The 20,208-nt window shown below is 47.1% G+C and overlaps 1 protein-coding gene and 1 pseudogene across 1 annotated transcript in view; one reads left to right on the top strand and one right to left on the bottom strand.

Moving 5' to 3' along the window:
• LOC135530091 (butyrophilin subfamily 1 member A1-like) overlaps positions 1 to 20,208 on the top strand; it is a 145,603-nt gene that overhangs the window by 106,989 nt on the left and 18,406 nt on the right. The gene's annotated exons all lie outside the window — the stretch shown is intronic.
• Positions 1 to 20,208, bottom strand: part of LOC135530090 (secretogranin-3-like) — a 29,754-nt pseudogene that overhangs the window by 6,465 nt on the left and 3,081 nt on the right.

The following is a 20,208-nucleotide window of genomic DNA, read 5'->3' as shown; positions in this document are numbered from 1 at the left end:
GAGACAGAGAAAGAGAGAGACAGAGAGAGAGAGAGAGAGGGGGGGGAGAGAGAGAGAGAGAGAAAGAGAGAGAGAGAGAGAGGGAAAGAGAGAGGGGGAGAAGAGAGAGACACACAGAGAGAGACAGAGAGAGAGAGGAGAGAGAAAAGAGAGAGAGACAGAGACAGAGAGAGAGGGGGGGAGAAAGAGAGAGAGAGAGGGAGGGAGAGGGAAAGAGAGAGAGACAGAGAGAGAGAGGGGGGGGGAGAAAGAGAGAGAGAGAGAGGGAGAGAGAGTAAGAAAGAAAGAAAGAAAGAAAGAAAGAAAGAAAGAAAGAAAGAAAGAAAGAAAGAGAGAGAGAGAGAGAGAAAAAAGGTAAGTGCATCACTCACTATAAGAGGGGAATTCCATGAATCAACCCCACTGTGAACTGTTAATCACGGTCTCTGACTCACACAACTACACACAAACACCAGAAACAGGCTGGACATAGGAAAGTTCAGGATATACCAGTTGGGCTCATCCATCTAAATTGGGTTTTCTTTTGGCATAATTATTATTTGACTAATAATGGGGGCCTTGAGGGAAACAATGTGCTGTGTTAGTAATGCCCAGGCAGATTTATGGTCCCAGTCTGTCCCTGACTTGCATAGTGTCCATCAGGATTGTGATCATTAAATGTTTTATTCAGTCAATTCAAGCAGTAAACAAAAAAATGTCATTCCAATTCCATTTGGGAGCCATTTCTGTGTTGTGTTTTTACCAGACAGCTGGACCTACCAGGCCCAGTCTGAGCAGCTTGGAGACGATCCTGTCAAATACACCTCTGTCGTCCTCCTCGTATATCTTAGTAGCGATCTTCTGGACGATGTCTTCAGCCGTTAGAGGGGTACCATCCACCTGCCTGAAGCTCTCTGGGTCATCTGCAATCACAACCAAGGACACGACAATGTCACAACACTTGTGTGGTTGTGTGTCCCACTGGGTGTAGCACATTATGAATGAGCTGCAGCCTCCTCTCCTCTCCTCTCCTCTCCTCCCCTTTCCTCTCCTCTCCTCTCCTCACCTCCCCTTTCCTCTCCTCTCCTCCCCTTTCCTCTCCTCTCCTCTCGTCTCCTCTCCTCTCGTCTCCTCTCCTCTCCCCCTCTCTTAAATATTTCTCAGCTCACCAGGTTTATCCCTGTGCCAGTATGACTCTTATGTAACAAACTAAAACGCTGAGACTTAAGGCTGTATGCAGCGCTAGCACACCAGGAAACAGATGGCCAGCACACACACACACACACACACACACACACACACACACACACACACACACACACACACACACACACACACACACACACACACACACACACACACACACACACACACACACACACACACACACACACACTGCAAATGGTCCAACAGCAACAACTCTCAAGTAATGAAACAGAAAATAACTGAACCATGTTCAGCTGAATGGTCAATACGTTAACATCACAGAACCTACTTACCTTAGTTTCACTACACTACAGTACAGTACAGTACACTGATCTACAGAGAATCTGGTCTAACTGATGAGGTGCCTTCGTTTCACTACAGTACAGTACAGTACAGTACAGTACAGTACAGTACACTGATCTACAGATAATCTGGTCTAATTGATGAGGTGCCTTAGTTTCACTACAGTACAGTACAGTACAGTACAGTACAGTACAGTACAGTACAGTACACTGATCTACAGATAATCTGGTCTAATTGATGAGGTGCCTTAGTTTCAGCCAACAGCAGTATACTACTCTACACTACACTACACTACACTACACTACAGTACAATAGAGGTTAGAGGACAGTAGAGTACAGTAGAGTACAGTACACTACAGTAGAGTAGAGTACAGTGCAGTACAGTAGAGTACAGTACAGCAGAGTAGTATAGTACAGTAGACTAGGTTAGAGTATGGTACAGCACAGTAAAGTAGAGTAGGTTAGAGTACAGTAGACTACAGTAGAGTAGGTTAGAGTACAGTAGAGTACACTACAGTAGAGTACAGTGCAGTAGAGTACAGTGCAGTATTTGTATATATTATGGATCCCTATTAGCTGCTGCCAAGGCAGCAGATACTCTTCCTGAGGTCTGGCAGAATTAAGGCAGTTATACAATTTAAAAAACATTACAAAACATTCGTTATAGACCAGGTGTATTTTTACCTGCTTTTTAAATCTGATTCTACTGCTTGCATCAGTTACAGTACAATACATTAGAGTACACTAGAGTACAGTACACTAGAGTACAGTAGAGTACAGTACACTAGAGTACAGTAGAGTACAGTACAGTACACTATAGTACAGTATAGTAGAGTACACTACCGTACACTAGAGTACAGTAGAGTACAGTAGAGTATAGTACAGTACACTAGAGTACAGTATAGTAGAGTACACTACAGTACACTACAGTACAGTAGAGTACAGTAGAGTACAGTACACAAGAGTACAGCACAGTACACCAGAGTACAGCACAGTAAACTAGAGTACAGTAGAGTACAGTACAGTACACTAGAGTACAGTAGAGTACAGCACAGTACACTAGAGTACAGTAGAGTACAATACAGTACAGTAGAGTACGGTAGAGTACAGCACAGTACACTAGAGTACAGTAGAGTACTATACAGTACACTAGAGTACAGTCGAGTACAGTACACTAGAGCACAGTACAGTACAGTACACTAGAGTACAGTACAGTAGAGTACAGTGCAGTATTTGTATATATTATGGATCCCTATTAGCTGTATTATACAATTTAAAAAACATTACAAAACTTTCGTTATAGAATTCAAAACACACTAAGTGTGTGCCCTCAGCCTATACTTCACTACCACATATCCATAACACAAAATCCAAGTGTACGTTTGTGTATAGTGCGTATGTTATCATGTGTGTATGCATGTGTCTGTGCCCATGTCAGTGCTACTTGACAGAGCCCGCCATTCCACAAGGTGTATTTTTACCTGCTTTTAAATCTGATTCTACTGCTTGCATCAGTTACAGTACAATACAGTAGAGTACACAGAGTACAGTACACTAGAGTACAGTATAGTAGAGTACACTACCGTACACTAGAGTACAGTAGAGTACAGGAGAGTACAGTACACTAGAGTACAGCACAGTACACCAGAGTACAGTAGAGTACAGTACACTAGAGTACAGTAGAGTACAGTACACTAGAGTACAGTAGAGCACAGTACAATAGAGTACACTACAGTACACTACAGTACACTAGAGTACAGTAGAGTACAGTACACTAGAGTACAGTAGGGTACAGTACAGTACACTATAGTACAGTATAGTAGAGTACACTACCGTACACTAGAGTACAGTAGAGTACAGTAGAGTATAGTACAGTACACTAGAGTACAGTATAGTAGAGTACACTACAGTACACTAGAATACAGTAGAGTAGAGTACACAAGAGTACAGCACAGTACACCAGAGTACAGAAGAGTACATTACACTAGAGTACAGTAGAGTACAGCACAGTACACTAGAGTACTGTAGAGTACAGTACAGTACACTAGAGTACAGTAGAATACAGCACAGTACACTAGAGTACAGTAGAGTACAATACAGTACAGTAGAGTACGGTAGAGTACAGCACAGTACACTAGAGTACAGTAGAGTACTATACAGTACAGTACACTAGAGCACAGTACAGTACAGTACACTAGAGTACACTACAGTAGAGTACAGAACAGTAGAGTACAGTAGAGTACAGCACAGTGAAGTACAGTAGAGTACAGTACAATAGAGTGCAGTAGAGTACAGTACAGTACACTAGAGTACAGTAGAATACAGCACAGTACATTAGAGTACAGTAGAGTACAATACAGTAGAGTAGAGTACGGTAGAGTACAGCACAGTACACTAGAGTACAGTAGAGTACTATACAGTACAGTACACTAGAGTACAGTAGAGTACAGTACACTAGAGCACAGTACAGTACAGTACACTAGAGTACACTACAGTAGAGGACAGAACAGTAGAGTACAGTAGAGTACAGCACAGTGCAGTACAGTAGAGTACAGTACAATAGAGTACAGTAGAATACAGTGCAGTAGTTGAGTACAGTAGAGTAGAGTACAGTACAATACAGTACAGTACAGTAGGGTACAGTACAGTAGCATAGAGTACAGTACAATAGCATAGAGTACAGTAGAATACAGTGCAGTATAGTTGAGTACAGTACAGTACAGTGCAGTAGAGTACAGTACAGTATAGTACAGTACAGTAGAGTACAGTAGCGTAGAGTACAGTAGAGCAGAGTACATTACAGTATAGTAGAGTGCAGTATAGTAGAGTAAAGTACAGTACTTTAGAGTACAGTAGAGTGCAGTACAGTAGAGTGCAGTAGAGTACAGTACAGTAGAGTTGATTACAGTACAGTACAGTACAGTGAAGCGGAGTACAGTACAGTCGAGTTGAGTACAGTACAGTACAGTAGAATACAGTGCAGTAGAGTTGAGTACAGTACAGTACAGTACAGTACAAGTAGAGTACAGTACATTAGAGTACATTACAGTACAGTAGAGTACAGTACAGTACAGTATAGTTGAGTACAGTAGAGTTGAGTAAAGTACAGTAGAGTACAGTACAGTGCAGTACAGTAGAGTACAGTACAGTTCAGTAAAGTACAGTAGAGTACAGTAGCATAGAGTACAGTAGAATAAAGTGCAGTAGATTTGAGTACAGTATAGTACAGTACAGTGCAGTAGAGTTTAATACAGTACAGTATAATACAGTACAGGGCTGTAGAGTACAGTACAGTAGAGTTGATTACAGTACAGTAGAGTACAGTACAGTGCAGTCGAGTACAGTACAGTAGAGTACAGTACAGTTCAATAGAGTACAGTACAGTAGAGTTGAGTACAATACAGTACAGTACAGTGCAGTACAGTGCAATAGAGTACAGTACAGTAGAGTTGATTACAGTACAATAGAGTACAGTACAGTGCAGTCGAGTACAGTACAGTACAGTGCAATAGAGTACAGTACAGTAGAGTTGAGTACAATACAGTACAGTACAGTGCAGTACAGTGCAATAGAGTACAGTACAGTAGAGTTGATTACAGTACAGTACAGTACAGTACAGTACAGTGCAGTGCAGTGCAGTAGAGTACAGTAGAGTACAGTACAGTGCAATAGACTACAGTACAGTAGAGTTGAGTACAATACAGTACAGTACAGTACAGTAGAGTACAGTACAGTAGAGTACTGTACAGTAGAGTACAGTACAGTGCAGTAAGAGTACAGAACAGTACATCTGCAGTCATGCAAACACACATACAAACACGCACACAGACACACATAAATATTGAAAGAATGAAACATATATGAGCGATGTTAGACTGAATGTGTCGTGTCACACAAAGCAATCAATTATTCTCCTGAATAACTCCCTCCGACCATATGGGGATGTTTTTCATACACTAAGAATATAACCTTGACCCAGATCCTGAGAGGAGAGACTTGGCGTCAGACCATAATGCCTCTATTCACTTTATAGTGCACTACTCTTGACTAGGGCTCATAGGGCTCTGGTCAAAAGTAGTGCACTACATAGGAAATAGGTTGCCATTTGGGACACAGTCCATCAGTTCCTCTGAGAGGATCAAGAGGAGCCACCTGATTGAATACTTCACATGAATCCTTCCTTATAGAAACCATGTACTGGGGCCTTTGCTTTCACCTGCCCAGCCATGTTAGATCAGTGATTAGGTCAAGGAAGGGAAGAAGGAAGGATTCAAGGTGTATTTGAACAAGACCCTTTTCTTTTTTATGGTACCTGACATTTGACCCCAAGTCTAATACAGCAGTTAACTGTTTCCCTGGAACTAGGTCGAGATGAAATACTGGGTCTGTGAGAGACTGGGGCTGTGTCCCAAATAGCACCCTATTCCTTATATAGTGCCCTAGTGGTGAACTAGTAGTCCACTATATAGAGGATAGGGTGCCATTTATGATGTACTAAGTGTCTATAGTATCTTGTAGCGATGGAGGAAGAGGATTTAAGGCTTGTAGCTTAGCCTTAGCACTTCCACTGTCTCAGCCGACCGCCTGAGGAGAGATAATTCCCCCTTTCTCTCTCTCTCTCTGTCTCTCTCTGTCTCTCTCTCTCTCTCTCTCTCTCTCTCTCTCTCTCTCTCTCAGCAGCGCAGGGCCTCAGACCAGACCTCCTTAGAGGGATCAGACACCCCTATCAGACACACAGGCTCAGAGGCAAAAGGCCCAGACAGGACAGGAACAAAGACAAAGACAGGGACTCTTTGGTCTATACATCAACCATAGTTATATACAGTAGAGACAGTCTGTCCAAGAGTCTGTCCAAGAAGCCATTATTACAACATTCTGTCTGGATAGTCTGTCCAAGAGTCCATTAATGTAACATTCCGTCTGGTTAGTCTGTCCTTGGGGCGGCAGGGTAGCCTAGTGGTTAGAGCGTTGGACTAGTAACCGGAAGGTTGTGAGTTCAAACCCCGAGCTGACAAGGTACAAATCTGTCGTTCTGCCCCTGAACAGGCAGTTAACCCACTGTTCCCAGTCCGTCATTGAAAATAAGAATATGTTCTTAACTGACTTGCCTGGTTAAATAAAGGTAAAATTAAATTAAAATGAGGCCATTATTGTAACATTCTGTCTGGTTAGTCTGTCCAAGAGGCCATTATTGTAACATTATGTCTGGTTAGTCTGTCCAAGAGGCCATTAATGTAACATTCTGTCCAAGAGGCCATTATTGTAACATTATGTCTGGTTAGTCTGTCCAAGGGGCCATTAATGTAACATTCTGTCTGGTTAGTCTGTCCAAGAGGCCATTATTGTAACATTATGTCTGGTTAGTCTGTCCATGAGGCCATTATTGCAACATTCTGTCTGGTTAGTCTGTCCATGAGGCCATTATTGCAACATTCTGTCTGGTTAGTCTGTCCATGAGGCCATTATTGCAACATTCTGTCTGGTTAGTCTGTCCATGAGGCCATTATTGCAACATTCTGTCTGGTTAGTCTGTCCATGAGGCCATTATTGCAACATTCTGTCTGGTTAGTCTCTCCATGAGGCCATTATTGCAACATTCTGTCTGGTTAGTCTGTCCAAGAGGCCATTATTGAAACATTATGTCTGGTTAGTCTGTCCAATAGGCCATTATTGTAACATTATGTCTAGTTAGTCTGTCCAAGAGGCCATTATTGTAACATTCTGTCTGGTTAGTCTGTCCAGGAGGCCATTATTGTAACATTCTGTCTGGTTAGTCTCTCCGAGAGGCCATTATTTTAACATTCTGTCTGGTTAGTCTGTCCAAGGGGCCATTAATGTAACATTCTGTCTGGTTAGTCTCTCCAAGAGGCCATTATTGAAACATTATGTCTGGTTAGTCTGTCCAATAGGCCATTATTGTAACATTATGTCTAGTTAGTCTGTCCAAGAGGCCATTATTGTAACATTCTGTCTGGTTAGTCTGTCCAGGAGGCCATTATTGTAACATTCTGTCTGGTTAGTCTCTCCGAGAGGCCATTATTTTAACATTCTGTCTGGTTAGTCTGTCCAAGAGGCCATTATTGTAACATTATGTCTGGTTAGTCTGTCCAAGAGGCCATTATTGTAACATTCTGTCTGGTTAGTCTGTCGAAGAGGCCATTATTGTAACATTCCGTCTGGTTAGTCTGTCCAAGAGGCCATTATTGTAACATTATGTCTGGTTAGTCTGTCCAAGAGGCCATTATTGTAACATTATGTCTGGTTAGTCTGTCCAATAGGCCATTATTGTAACATTATGTCTAGTTAGTCTGTCCAAGAGGCCATTATTGTTACATTCTGTCTGGTTAGTCTGTCCAGGAGGCCATTATTGTAACATTCTGTCTGGTTAGTCTCTCCGAGAGGCCATTATTTTAACATTCTGTCTGGTTAGTCTGTCCAAGAGGCCATTATTGTAACATTATGTCTGGTTAGTCTGTCTAAGAGGCCATTATTGTAACATTCTGTCTGGTTAGTCTGTCCAAGAGGCCATTATTGTAACATTCTGTCTGGTTAGTCTGTCGAAGAGGCCATTATTGTAACATTCCGTCCGGTTAGTCTGTCCAAGAGGCCATTAATGTAACATTCTGTCTGATTAGTCTGTCCAAGAGGCCATTATTGTAAAATTATGTCTGGTTAGTCTGTCCAAGAGGCCATTATTGTAAAATTCTGTCTGGTTAGTCTGTCCAAGAGGCCATTATTGTAACATTATGTCTGGTTAGTCTTTCCAAGAGGCCATTATTGTAACATTCCGTCTGGTTAGTCTGTCCAAGAGGCCATTAATGTAACATTCTGTCTGGATAGTTTGTCCAAGAGGCCATTATTGTAACATTATGTCTGGTTAGTCTTTCCAAGAGGCCATTATTGTAACATTCTGTCTGGTTAGTCTGTCCAAGAGGCCATTATTGTAACATTCTGTCTGGTTAGTCTGTCCAAGAGGCCATTATTGTAACATTCTGTCTCGTTAGTCTGTCCAAAAGGCCATTATTGTAACATTCTGTCTGGTTAGTCTTTCCAAGAGGCCATTATTGTAACATTCTGTCTGGTTAGTCTGTCCAAGAGGCCATTAATGTAACATTCTGTCTGGTTAGTCTGTCCAAGAGGCCATTATTGTAACATTCTGTCTGGTTAGTCTGTCCAAGAGGCCATTATTGTAACATTCTGTCTGGTTAGTCTGTCCAAGAGGCCATTATTGTAACATTCTGTCTGGTTAGTCTGTCCAAGAGGCCATTATTGTAACATTCTGTCTGGTTAGTCTGTCCAAGAGGCCATTATTGTAACATTCTGTCTGGTTAGTCTGTCCAAGAGGCCATTACTATATAGATACCTTGGTACTTGCTGTAGTATAAACAGACTAAACTAAACTCAGCAAAAAAAGAAACGTCCCTTTTTCAGGACCAGACTGAAACAGACTAAACTAGATACCTTGGAACTTGCCGTTTTCCATCTTTGTTGAGTCATAGTCTTCGACTAGCCGGCGGTTCTTGGTGGAATCTGATTCGTCTGGAAAGTAAAGCTCCTTCTCCAGGCTCTCTCTGACCGGCGTCTCATTGGTCTCTTTTGACCTTTGACCTTCGGCCAGGGACTTGAGCAGAGTGAAGTCATCGTTCTCTTGTTCTGGTTCTGCCTCTTTCACCTCTTTAGGCTCCAAAGCAGGTTTGGTGTCTGAGGGGGAGAGGGAAATATTTAAGAGGCTATATGAAGCTTCTGCCTCTGGGGGTGCTCCTCTTGAGCCAAAATGAGTCCACTCTATGGAGAGAAATATTGTACAGAAAGGGCACACCTACCTTCACCCATAAATTGTTAGCCTAAAACTGAGGATTTGTGTGTTTTCATCAACTAAACTTCCATAGTGTATCTTTAAATAGAGAAGCCAGCCACCAAACCACCTTGTATCACTCTGCTATCTTTCCTCTGCAGCTAAACAGCGTTGGGCCTGGCTGGTTTTCCACTGCAGCTAAACAGCGTTGGGCCTGGCTGGTTTTCCACTGCAGCTAAACAGCGTTGGGCCTTGCTGTTTTTCCACTGCAGCTAAACAGCGTTGGGCCTGGCTAGCTTTCCACTGCAGCTAAGGAGGGTTGGGCCTGGCTGGTTTTCCTCTGCAGCTAAGCAGGGTTTGGCCTGGCTGGTTTTGCACTGCAGCTAAGCAGGGTTTGGCCTGGCTGATTTTTCTCTGCAGCTAAGCAGGGTTGGGCCTGGCTGATTTTCCTCTGCAGCTAAGCAGGGTTTGCCCTGGCCGATTTTCCTCTGCAGCTAAACAGGGTTTGGCCTGGCTGATTTTCCTCTGCAGCTAAGCAGAGTTTGGCCTGGCTGATTTTCCTCTGCAGCTAAGCAGGGTTGTGCCTGAGGTGCTTGGAACTGGGGATTTTATTATAATCCCTATTAGCTGTTGCACATGAAACAGCGACTCTTCCTGGGGTCCACACAAAACATGACACAGCTACTCTTCCTGGGGTCCACACAAAACATGACACAGCTACTCTTCCTGGGGTCCACACAAAACATGAAACAGCTACTCTTCCTGGGGTCCACACAAAACATGACACAGCTACTCTTCCTGGGGTCCACACAAAACATGACACAGCTACTCTTCCTGGGGTCCACACAAAACATGACACAGCTACTCTTCCTGGGGTCCACACAAAACATGACACAGCTACTCTTCCTGGGGTCCACACAAAACATGAAACAGCTACTCTTCCTGGCGTCCACACAAATCATGAAACAGCTCCTCTTCCTGGGGTCCACACAAAACATGACACAGCTACTCTTCCTGGGGTCCACACAAAACATGACACAGCTACTCTTCCTGGGGTCCACACAAAACATGACACAGCTACTCTTCCTGGGGTCCACACAAAACATGACACAGCTACTCTTCCTGGGGTCCACACAAAACATGACACAGCTACTCTTCCTGGGGTCCACACAAAACATGAAACAGCTACTCTTCCTGGGGTCCACACAAAACATGACACAGCTACTCTTCCTGGGGTCCACACAAAACATGACACAGCTACTCTTCCTGGGGTCCACACAAAACATGACACAGCTACTCTTCCTGGTGTCCACACAAAACATGAAACAGCTACTCTTCCTGGGGTCCACACAAAACATGACACAGCTACTCTTCCTGGGGTCCACACAAATCATGAAACAGCTACTCTTCCTGGGGTCCACACAAAACATGAAACAGCTACTCTTCCTGGGGTCCACACAAAACATGACACAGCTACTCTTCCTGGGGTCCACACAAAACATGAAACAGCTACTCTTCCTGGGGTCCACACAAAACATGACACAGCTACTCTTCCTGGGGTCCACACAAAACATGACACAGCTCCTCTTCCTGGGGTCCACACAAAACATGAAACAGCTACTCTTCCTGGGGTCCACACAAAACATGAAACAGCTACTCTTCCTGGGGTCCACACAAAACATGACACAGCTACTCTTCCTGGGGTCCACACAAAACATGACACAGCTACTCTTCCTGGGGTCCACACAAAACAGCTCCTCTTCCTGGGGTCCACACAAAACATGAAACAGCTACTCTTCCTGGGGTCCACACAAAACATGAAACAGCTCCTCTTCCTGGGGTCCACACAAATCATGAAACAGCTACTCTTCCTGGGGTCCACACAAAACATGAAACAGCTACTCTTCCTGGGGTCCACACAAAACATGACACAGCTACTCTTCCTGGGGTCCACACAAAACATGACACAGCTACTCTTCCTGGGGTCCACACAAAACATGACACAGCTACTCTTCCTGGGGTCCACACAAAACATGACACAGCTACTCTTCCTGGGGTCCACACAAAACATGAAACAGCTACTCTTCCTGGGGTCCACACAAAACATGACACAGCTACTCTACCTGTGGTCCACACAAAACATGAAACAGCTACTCTTCCTGGGGTCCACACAAAACATGAAACAGCTACTCTTCCTGGGGTCCACACAAAACATGACACAGCTACTCTACCTGTGGTCCACACAAAACATGAAACAGCTACTCTTCCTGGGGTCCACACAAAACACACAATACGTGTATAGGGTGTCCAATCAAAAACAACAATTTTTATATGTTAACTGTAGATAATTGTCTAAGAAAACCAATGGTCCAAACGTCATGTCTCTATAATAATCCTGTAAAAGGTTATTGGAGTTTTTATCCTTGGAGGACGACTAAAATGAGTGTGACTGAAACAATAGAGGCCAGCTAGGCTGGATTCTGTGCATGAATTTAGGCTACAGGCGACCTGACATCCCACTTTACTGTTGAACTAGTCATCTTTCTTCTCCAATCCGCAGGACATCAAATAATATAGAGCTAAGATGGATAACGACATGACGTAGTATTTTCATATTTTACTATACGCTTTTCATATTCATTCAAAATTACTGTTCTTTTTCGAAGATTTCTCACAAAAACAAGCATATCTCTGTGAAATATCAATGAAGCACTGAGCGTATACCAAGCTTTTCCCCCAAGCCGTTTACAGTGAATTCAGCTCGTGTCATGCTAATTTAGCCTTTGGTGACCGATGGAAATAAGTTTCCTGACGACGAACACAAACTGTTAAATGCTGCCCGCCCCACAGTGTGGAAACCACTGTGTTAGAGAAAGACCCCACTGAACGATTCAAACATGAATAATCATATTTTTCATTATTCTTTTTACATAAGGAAGTTACATTTTATTAGCTAAGTGCGTTTTCACCAACTCTTGGTAGTGTGGGTGGACACCCAACACAGTACAGAACAGTTAAAGACAAGGACAACACAAGATCATACTGCATTGAAATAAGATAAAACAGTTATATATTGTGAAGACATCCAAGAGAGAACAAAAATAATTCTTCCACACTATTCACATACATATTAAAATGTATGTAATAACAATATTGATTGATTGCCTGAGAAGTATCCACTTACCTGCAGACTCCACTGCTGCTTTCACATCATCTGCCTCTGCAATCTGTGGAAAAGAACATGAACAGTGTACACATTTCTCTGTTAACCATTGTTCCTGTTCCCAAGAAAGCTAAGGTAACTGAGCTAAACGACTACCGCCCCGTAGCACTCACTTCCATCATCATGAAGTGCTTTGAGAGACTAGTCAAGGACCACATCACCTCCACCCTACCTGACACCCTAGACCCACTCCAAGTTGCTTACCGCCCAAATAGGTCCACAGACGATGCAATCTCAACCACACTGCACACTGCCCTAACCCATCTGGACAGTCTGTTCCCTCCAAGTTCGTCATCAAGCTCGAGACCCTGGGTCTCGACCCCGCCTTGTGCAACTGGGTACTGGACTTCCTGACGGGCCGCCCCCAGGTGGTGAGGGTAGGCAACAACATCTCCACCCCTGTCACGACAGGAGAGGTTGGCTCTCCTGCCCGTTCAGGCGGTGCTCGGCGGTCGTCGTCACCGTCCTACTAGCCACGACCGATCCCTTTTCGTGTATCTGTTGGTTTTGTCTGATTGGTTTCATCTGTGTGTTGTTTAGTTAATTAGTGTCTGTATATAATGTAGGTTGTCCCGCCCTTGTTTTGTGCAGGATTATTTATTTGTCATCTATGTCTGTCGGTGTATCTTGTGACTTGATTAGTGTAGTGTCAACAACGCAGCCACTGCCAGCTAGCCTACAAAGTCAACAACGTAGCCACTGCCAGCTAGCCTACTCCAGCAGTACTGTATCATTTCAATCATTTTAGTCAATAAGATTCTTGCTACGTAAGCTTAACTTTCTGAACATTCGAGACGTGTAGTCCACTTGTCATTCCAATCTCCTTTGCATTAGCGTAGCCTCTTCTGTAGCCTGTCAACTATGTGTCTATCTATCCCTGTTCTCTCCTCTCTGCACAGACCATACAAACGCTCCACACCGCGTGGCCGCGGCCACCTAATCTGGTGGTCCCAGCGCGCACGACCCACGTGGAGTTCCAGGTCTCCGGTAGCCTCTGGAACTGCCGATCTGCGGCCAACAAGGCAGAGTTCATCTCAGCCTATGCCTCCCTCCAGTCCCTCGACTTCTTGGCACTGACGGAAACATGGATCACCACAGACAACACTGCTACTCCTACTGCTCTCTCTTCGTCCGCCCACGTGTTCTCGCACACCCCGAGAGCTTCTGGTCAGCGGGGTGGTGGCACCGGGATCCTCATCTCTCCCAAGTGGTCATTCTCTCTTTCTCCCCTTACCCATCTGTCTATCGCCTCCTTTGAATTCCATGCTGTCACAGTTACCAGCCCTTTCAAGCTTAACATCCTTATCATTTATCGCCCTCCAGGTTCCCTCGGAGAGTTCATCAATGAGCTTGATGCCTTGATAAGCTCCTTTCCTGAGGACGGCTCACCTCTCACAGTCCTGGGCGACTTTAACCTCCCCACGTCTACCTTTGACTCATTCCTCTCTGCCTCCTTCTTTCCACTCCTCTCCTCTTTTGACCTCACCCTCTCACCTTCCCCCCCTACTCACAAGGCAGGCAATACGCTCGACCTCATCTTTACTAGATGCTGTTCTTCCACTAACCTCATTGCAACTCCCCTCCAAGTCTCCGACCACTGCCTTGTATCCTTTTCCCTCTCGCTCTCATCCAACACTTCCCACACTGCCCCTACTCGGATGGTATCGCGCCGTCCAAACCTTCGCTCTCTCTCCCCCGCTACTCTCTCCTCTTCCATCCTATCATCTCTTCCCTCTGCTCATACCTTCTCCAACCTATCTCCTGATTCTGCCTCCTCAACCCTCCTCTCTTCCCTTTCTGCATCCTTTGACTCTCTATGTCCCCTATCCTCCAGGCCGGCTCGGTCCTCCCCTCCCGCTCCGTGGCTCGACGACTCATTGCGAGCTCACAGAACAGTGCTCCGGGCAGCCGAGCGGAAATGAAGGAAAACTCGCCTCCCTGCGGACCTGGCATCCTTTCACTCCCTCCTCTCTACATTTTCCTCCTCTGTCTCTGCTGCTAAAGCCACTTTCTTCCACTCTAAATTCCAAGCATCTGCCTCTAACCCTAGGAAGCTCTTTGCCACCTTCTCCTCCCTCCTGAATCCTCCTCCCCCCCCCCCTCCTCTCTCTCTGCAGATGACTTCGTCAACCATTTTGAAAAGAAGGTCGACGACATCCGATCCTCGTTTGCTAAGTCAAACGACACCGCTGGTTCTGCTCACACTGCCCTACCCTGTGCTCTGACCTCTTTCTCCCCTCTCTCTCCAGATGAAATCTCGCTTCTTGTGACGGCCGGCCGCCCAACAACCTGCCCGCTTGACCCTATCCCTCCTCTCTTCTCCAGACCATTTCCGGAGACCTTCTCCCCTACCTCACCTCGCTCATCAACTCATCCCTGACCGCTGGCTACGTCCCTTCCGTCTTCAAGAGAGCGAGAGTTGCACCCCTTCTGAAAAAACCTACACTCGATCCCTCCGATGTCAACAACTACAGACCAGTATCCCTTCTTTCTTTTCTCTCCAAAACTCTTGAACGTGCCGTCCTTGGCCAGCTCTCCCGCTATCTCTCTCAGAATGACCTTCTTGATCCAAATCAGTCAGGTTTCAAGACTAGTCATTCAACTGAGACGGCTCTTCTCTGTATCACGGAGGCGCTCCGCACTGCTAAAGCTAACACTCTCTCCTCTGCTCTCATCCTTCTAGACCAATCGGCTGCCTTCGACACTGTGAACCATCAGATCCTCCTCTCCACCCTCTCCGAGTTGGGCATCTCCGGCGCGGCCCACGCTTGGATTGCGTCCTACCTGACAGGTCGCTCCTACCAGGTGGCGTGGCGAGAATCTGTCTCCTCGCCACGCGCTCTCACCACTGGTGTCCCCCAGGGCTCTGTTCTAGGCCCTCTCCTATTCTCGCTATACACCAAGTCACTTGGCTCTGTCATAACCTCACATGGTCTCTCCTATCATTGCTATGCAGACGACACACAATTAATCTTCTCCTTTCCCCCTTCTGATGACCAGGTGGCGAATCGCATCTCTGCATGTCTGGCAGACATATCAGTGTGGATGACGGATCACCACCTCAAGCTGAACCACGGCAAGACGGAGCTGCTCTTCCTCCCGGGGAAGGACTGCCCGTTCCATGATCTCGCCATCACGGTTGACAACTCCATTGTGTCCTCCTCCCAGAGCGCTAAGAACCTTGGCGTGATCCTTGACAACACCCTGTCGTTCTCAACTAACATCAAGGCGGTGGCCCGTTCCTGTAGGTTCATGCTCTACAACATCCGCAGAGTACGACCCTGCCTCACACAGGAAGCGGCGCAGGTCCTAATCCAGGCACTTGTCATCTCCCGTCTGGATTACTGCAACTCGCTGTTGGCTGGGCTCCCTGCCTGTGCCATTAAACCCCTACAACTCATCCAGAACGCCGCAGCCCGTCTGGTGTTCAACCTTCCCAAGTTCTCTCACGTCACCCCGCTCCTCCGCTCTCTCCACTGGCTTCCAGTTGAAGCTCGCATCCGCTACAAGACCATGGTGCTTGCCTACGGAGCTGTGAGGGGAATGGCACCGCAGTACCTCCAGGCTCTGATCAGGCCCTACACCCAAACAAGGGCACTGCGTTCATCCACCTCTGGCCTGCTCGCCTCCCTACCACTGAGGAAGTACAGTTCCCGCTCAGCCCAGTCAAAACTGTTCGCTGCTCTGGCCCCCAATGGTGGAACAAACTCCCTCACGACGCCAGGACAGCGGAGTCAATCACCACCTTCCGGAGACACCTGAAACCCCACCTCTTCAAGGAATACCTAGGATAGGATAAAGTAATCCTTCTCACCCCCCCCCTTAAATGATTTAGATGCACTATTGTAAAGTGGCTGTTCCACTGATGTCAGAAGGTGAATTCACCAATTTGTAAGTCGCTCTGGATAAGAGCGTCTGCTAAATGACTTAAATGTAATGTAAATGTTGTGTTCTTATTCTCCGGTTCATCTTTTATCCTTTGTTGGATTATTCACCCTGTGTGTATTGGGTTGACCGTGTTTCTTGTTCACCGGAGAATAAAACTTTCATATCGCTATCTGCTCTCTGCGCCTGATTCCACCCACCTTGATTAGACGTGACAGAATCCCGCACCACCATGGAATCAGAAGGAGCAGCAGCGTCTCCTCCCCCATCGATGGAAGAGAGGGTCCTCCATCATACCAGCGTGCTTCACCGGATTGGTTCTGCTATGGACCAAATGATGGAGAGAATGGATCGATGGGAGAGGAGTGGCCTCCCCACCTCATCTCTAGCAACCCCTTCTCCAGCACCTCCTGTTTCTGCGACCACATCTGGCTCTGGGGCTCTTCGGCTGACACTCCCACGGGAGTTTGACGGATCGGCGGCTGGGTGACAGGGTTTCCTCCTTCAACTGGAACTATACCTGGCTACCGTGCTTCCTGCTCCCTCTGGAGAGGAGAGCGTGTGCGCCCTCGTCTCCTGCTTGACTGGGCGAGCCCTCGAGTGGGCCAACGCAGTGTGGAATGGTCCGAACTCGGCTAAGGATAATTACCCAGAGTTCACCCGCCGATTCCGAGCTGTTTTTGACCATCCACCCGAGGGTCGGGCGGCGGGTGAACGGCTGACCCACCTGCGTCAGGAGACGAGGGGCGTACAGGATTTTGCCCTTGAGTTTGGGACTTTGGCAGCAGGAGCAGGATGGAACGACGGCGCCTTGATTGATCATTTTAGATGTAGTCTCAGGGAGGACGTCCGCAGGAAGCTGGCTTGTCGGTACACCACATTCACACTGGATGGACTTATCGATCTGGCTATCCGTCTCGACAACCTGCTGGCTGCTCGCGGGCGTTCGGATCAGGTCCTGTCGTTTCCAATCCCCAGCCCCCCTGTTCCTATACCTATGGAATTAGGAGGTACGGCTTCGAGGGGGACTGGAGGAGGAGTGTCCTCCTGCACCAGTTGTGGTCGACGAGGGCACACGTCCGATCGGTGCTGGAGGAACTCGTCTAGGAGTCGGGAGGACAGGCGGAACACTGCTCGATCACCCCAGGTGAGTAAGCACCAAACTCATTCAGAGCTTCCTGTCGGTCATGTGTTTGTATTGATTTCTTTCCCTGGGTTTTCCCCCTCTCTACAGCATAAGGCGCTAGTCGATTCAGGCGCAGCTGGGAATTTTATGGATCGTGGGCTTGCGTTAAGGCTAGGGATTCCCCTGGTGTCGTTAGATCGACCTTTCCCCGTGCACTCCTTAGATAGCCGACCATTAGGGTCAAGAGTAATTAGGGAGGCTACGGTGCCGCTGGACATGGTAACGCAGGGTGATCATAAGGAGCAGATTAGCCTGTTCCTTATAGATTCACCTGCGTTTCCAGTGGTGTTAGGGGTTCCCTGGTTAGCTCAACACATTTCCGATTTCCTGGCGACAGGGGGCTCTTAAGGGGTGGTCAGAGGAGTGTTCAGGTAGGTGTATAGGAGTTGCCGTTGGTGCGACTACGGTGGAGAGTCCAGACCAAGTTTCCACTGTGCGCATTCCCTCTGAATATGCCGATTTGGCTATCGCCTTCAGTAAAGGGAAGGCGACCCAATTACCACCTCATCGTCGAGAGGACTGCACGATAAACCTTCTGGAAAACGCTGCACTTCCTAGGAGTCACGTGTATCCATTGTCCCAGGAGGAGACAGTTGCGATGGAAACATATGTTTCCGAATCGCTGGGACAGGGGTACATTCAGCCCTCCATATCACCCGTCTCCTCAAGCTTCTTTTTTGTGAAGAAGAAGGATGGAGGTCTGCGTCCGTGTATTGATTATAGAGGTCTAAATTCCATCACAGTGGGGTTTAGTTACCCACTACGTCTCATCGCTACGGCAATGGAATCATTTCACGGGGCGCACTTCTTCACAAAACTGGATCTGAGGAGCGCGTATAATCTGGTACGTATCCGGGGAGGAGATGAGTGGAAAACCGCATTTAGTACTACTTCTGGTCATTATGAGTACTGCGTCATGCCATACGGGTTGAAGAATGCTCCAGACGTTTTCCAATCCTTCGTAGATGCGATTCTCCGAGACCTGCTCGGGCAGGGAGTGGTAGTGTACATTGAGGACATCTTGATCTATTCTGCCACACGCGCGGAGCATGTGTCTCTGGTGCGTAAAGTACTTGGGCGACTACTGGAGCATGACCTGTATTGCAAGGCGGAGAAATGTGAGTTTTTCAAACAGTCTGTTTCCTTCCTGGGGTATCGTATTTCCACCTCCGGGGTGGTGATGGAGGATGATCGCGTTACAGCCGTGCGTAATTGGCTGACTCCGACCACGGTGAAAGAAGTGCAGCGGTTTTTAGGGTTTGCCAATTACTACCGGAGGTTTATCCAGGGTTTTGGTCAAGTGGCTGTTTCCATCACCTCACTGCTGAAGGGAGGACCGGTGCGCTTGCGCTGGTCAGCAGAGGCGGGCAGAGCTTTCAGTCGTCTGAAGGAGCTGTTCACTAATACGCCCATGTTGGCGCATCCGGACCCCTCTTTAGCGTTCATAGTGGAGGTGGATGCGCCCGAGGCTGGGGTTGGAGCCGTGCTGTCCCAACGCTCGGGCGTGCCATCCAAGCTCCGCCCGTGTGCTTTCTTTTCGAGCAAGCTCAGCCCAGCGGAGCGAAACTATGATGTGGGGGACCTGGAGTTGTTAGCTGTAGTCAAGGCTCTGAAGGTGTGGAGACATTGGCTTGAGGGGGCTAAATACCCTTTTCTCATCTGGACTGACCATCGTAATCTTGAGTACATCCGGGCAGCTAAGAGACTAAATCCACGTCAGGCTAGATGGGCCATGTTTTTTACCAGGTTCCAGTTTACCCTCACCTCTCGGCCAGGCTCCCAAAACACCAAAGCTGACGCACTGTCTTGCCTCTATGATACCGAGGAACGGTCAGTTGAGCCAACTCCATCATTCCACCGTCATGTCTCGTGGCACCGGTGGTATGGGAGGTGGACGCTGAGATAGAGAGGGCCTCGCGGTCAGAGCCGGCTCCTCCTAACTGTCCAGTAGGGACCAAGTACGTGCCGAGGGTGGTCCGGGACAAGATGATTCGGTGGGCTCATACTCTTCCCTCCTCGGGTCATCCTGGTATCAAGAGGACAGAGCAGAGTCTGAGAGGGAGATACTGGTGGCCCACACTGGCTAAAGACGTGAGATTTTATGTCTCCTCCTGCTCAGTGTGTGTTCAGAGCTAGGCTCCTCGGCACCTGCCTAGAGGGAAATTACAACCCCTCCCCGTTCCACAACGGCCGTGGACACACTTATCGGTGGACTTTCTTACCGACCTACCCCCGTCCCAGGGAAGTACTACGATCCTGGTCGTTGTGGATCGGTTTTCTAAGTCCTGTCGTCTCATTCCGTTGCCCGGTCTCCCTACGGCCCTGCAGACTGCTGAGGCTTTGTTTACCCATGTCTTCCGGCACTATGGGGTGCCTGAGGACATCGTCTCTGATCGGGGTCCCCAATTCACGTCCAGAGTGTGGAGGGCGTTTATGGAGAGACTGGGGCTCTCGGTTAGCTTAACCTCAGGTTTTCACCCCGAGAGTAATGGGCAGGTGGAGCGCGTAAACCAGGATGCGGTCCTATTGTCGGGACCGGCCTGGTGAGTGGGCAAGGTATGTTCCATGGGCCGAACTAGCCCAGAACTCCTTACGCCACTCCTCTACTAACTTGTCTCCTTTTGAGTGTGT

The sequence above is a fragment of the Oncorhynchus masou genome, unplaced genomic scaffold (genome assembly GCF_036934945.1).
Source record: "Oncorhynchus masou masou isolate Uvic2021 unplaced genomic scaffold, UVic_Omas_1.1 unplaced_scaffold_1252, whole genome shotgun sequence".
Lineage (NCBI taxonomy): Eukaryota > Metazoa > Chordata > Actinopteri > Salmoniformes > Salmonidae > Oncorhynchus > Oncorhynchus masou.
The sequence above is the reverse complement of the archived record's forward strand: the minus strand, read 5'-3'. Positions and strand labels throughout refer to the sequence as shown.